Source organism: Bombus pyrosoma, linkage group LG16, assembly GCF_014825855.1.
Source record: "Bombus pyrosoma isolate SC7728 linkage group LG16, ASM1482585v1, whole genome shotgun sequence".
In the NCBI taxonomy this organism is placed as follows: Eukaryota; Metazoa; Arthropoda; class Insecta; order Hymenoptera; family Apidae; genus Bombus; species Bombus pyrosoma.
In genome coordinates, this window is record NC_057785.1 from 486,372 (window position 1) to 489,732 (window position 3,361).

The 3,361-nt window shown below is 36.5% G+C and overlaps 1 pseudogene; it reads left to right on the forward strand.

Moving 5' to 3' along the window:
• Positions 1 to 2,933: 2,933 nt before the first annotated feature.
• The window catches only part of LOC122576648, a 3,874-nt pseudogene continuing 3,446 nt past the window's right edge, over positions 2,934 to 3,361 (forward strand).

The following is a 3,361-nucleotide window of genomic DNA, read 5'->3' on the forward strand; positions in this document are numbered from 1 at the left end:
GTTGAAGTGCAAAAGCGTTGAAGTAACTCTTTTTATTTCACTTTTCCTTATCGTTTGTTGAATATGATACGCGCCCAGCGGTTATCTTTTATAATGTAACCATCGTTGGCGTACAGTATAGCATCTGTCACAGCCATTAGAACGCAGAAGCAAAGAGATTTTTCTTAACGTTAGATATTTCACGCTAACATCGCACCTATTTTTTTCCAACAAATCTCCTCAAACATCTTCTCTGACAGATAAATAGAGCGTACGTTGTTTAAAAAGAATATTAGAAAATAATGGAATAGAAATTCGAGGTTTAATCTCCCAGGGCAGATTTGCAACCACGCGAATGAGTTTTGTTCGAAATTGATGGAGCAATTAGTTTTTCAATTATCGTGCACGCTGGTTTAAAAAAGTTATTAAACGTTGCGCTTAAGAAAGTTGATAAACGATAAAAAGAATCGAAATATAAAAAAAAAATTACATTTGTACTTCGAGACTATATCTACGTCCCAGGAAAACGTTTAGTTCCGTGTAACTAGTAGTTAGAGTAAAAAAGAAATTCATGAAATTCACTGGCTTTTGTGGTCGTCACATGAGAATCCATCCCCTCCCCCTCTGAGGGGCTAATCCCGAACAAGCAGACATAACGAAGAGAATAAATTAATACCTTGTTTCGCAACACTAAGTTTTATTAACCGTAACACATTTATATACACTCTAAGGCTATCAGTAGAAAGCAGGAAAAACAAAAGAATTTAAGAACGGAACGTATTAATATTTCCAAAACATTTCTACTAGATAAAGCAGGACATTTGGTATGTTCTTCTCTCTTATTATAGAAGTGGAGTGTGTTTACGATTTTGCTCGTCACTGTATGTAGAGTGGAATCTCGATAATCGAATAATCGGACAATGAAAAACTCGGATAATACGGTAGTCCTCATAAATCGTATAATAAAATGATAGAAGAAAAAACATTTTGATAATTTAATGTCGTGCGTGTACTTAAGTTTCATTAATTACCTAATCAGGTGAATGTTCGATCGATCTTTTTCGCAATACCTGACTATTTACACTGTCGTAGTTCTCGCGTTAACATTTCGAAAGAGACAAAGTAATAATAAAGTTGGAAGCTACACGGATAATACAGAACTTTGATTAAACGGGGCTCGGATACCCGAGACTCCATCGTAATAGAAATGTAATAATAATTCGAACTTTATAGATATCATATCCCTCTGTTGTTATTTCAATATTTTCAATGAATTCCATCCCGACATTTCTATATTTCTATGGCTCGTACGAGCTTCGCAAATTAAAAAGTTACACAAATACACGTAAATGCAGAGAGATATAACACACGTAACTAAGATTTATAGCCTTCTTCATTTTCCATTTTATTCCTCCGGAGGAAACAGGTACAAAAGGGATAAACAATGCGAAATAGAACGAAATATATCGCATATTAACTCACCATGACTTATTAAATTTCCGATACACTGTCGCACGATATTTAATATGCAATATTCGATATTAAATCGATGAAATTTCCTTTTTTTCTCTGCAAAATCGTAAACGCGTATATATAAATCCTCAACAAAAACAAAACAAAAAAAAACAAAAAAGAAGAAAAGAAAAAATCACTTATTTAATAAAAGTAATTTCCATACGTCCCAACGCTACTCCTCGTCTTTTTATCAATCTTTTATTAACCCAGTAGAATTTTCTCTGCCTCTGATACAAAATCGAATTGACTAATAATTCAAACCTTTCGTCAAGAACTTTCTTCTCCATTTATCCAACGTTATCCCGTTTCGATCTAGCGCCAATGAAAAAGACTTCCAAAGAAACGGAACCTAAACTCGTACGATCGGCCTCTCACTATCTCTCGAGTATCCGCACTTCCTCGAAAGCATCTTCCAAACCTTCTTAACACCAGCGCCCGTTTCCATTCTTCGATGTATATCCTCTCACAAAAGGTAAATAACTAAAAAATAAAGAGAAAGGAAGAGAGGAAAAAGATGGATAAAAGTTTAACGAAAGTTGGTGACATCCCGTTGGAAGCATTAAGCTCTGCCGATCGCACTGTTGCAAACTTTTATACTGAGATTAATGGTTATTTAATAGTCGAAGGCACACAGGTCTCGTTATGGAAACATTCTTGTTGTTTTTCCGCTTGTACGAGTGCCTAAAGCGATCTTCTTTTAAGAATCTTTAATTAGAAACACGCTGGCTTTGTTGGTCCCTTGCGAACGTTACTTCCGAAAAACAAGATGACAAGTTAGACACGGTGTTTTATCTAGCCTCCTTTCTTTTCTGTTTCTTTTTCTTGTTTCGTATTTGCAAATTCCGGCGACTGATGTTTATTGCGTTATTTAGACGGCACTTGTACGATGTATATAGGTATAAAGCTACGAGACTCTGTGAATTATATTCCAAGCTTTTGTTCCCTGCGAATGTTTGGTCTTTTATCGGTAATTCGATCATTTTATTCGTCGATAATTTTAACCGTTTCGCGGCTAAACTAAATGTTGATATATATGTCGGAGATGTAGAGACATCGAGCATTTCTTTTGGAATACTTGGGCTCGAGGTGACGCAACTGGTCGCTGAACGTAGCCACGGTCACGGGATGAACGTTTTAACCTGACAGAAGAAGCACCGATATTGAGGGACACGCTGTATTAACGAGTTCTGCCCGAGCAGCCGAGTTAAACGGACGTGTGAAACAGTGCTTCAGTGAATGTGCGACAAGTGGGAAAAACAAAGGACTAACGACAGCGCCCATCGCCAATCGGTCGAGAATATAAAATGCAACAGCAAATACCAACAATAAAAATAACAAATAAAGGCGAAACCTACTTCATAAACAAAACGACGGATTTAATAAATCTAAATCAAACGATAAACGATGATCAAGACTGCTCAGGTACAATCGAAATAGAAATGGATACTATACAAAAGAGCAACGAGACGAAAAACATCAACAATAAACCATCACACCATGATGAAAGCTGGAAGGTGGTAACTTCCAACAAAAAACGTAAAATAGCAGTAAACACAAACTGTAGGAGGGCTCCAGAAACAGAAAAACAGCAATGGCTACAAGAAATCACTCTACGAAACTCCTTCAGCGCACTGCCAGAGGAGAAAGAAACAAATACAGACGAAAAAGCAATTACCCGCATCGCCAAACCACCACCAATTTACATAGACGCTCAAATAATAGACCCCCTCATCGAATTGCTAAACAACACAGCAGGAAATGAAAACTATAGCATAAAACAACTAAAACAGGATCAAGTAAAAGTACAAACTAATAACCCAGAATCATTTAGAAAAGTTACAAAAGCACTAAAGGAAAAAAACGCTGG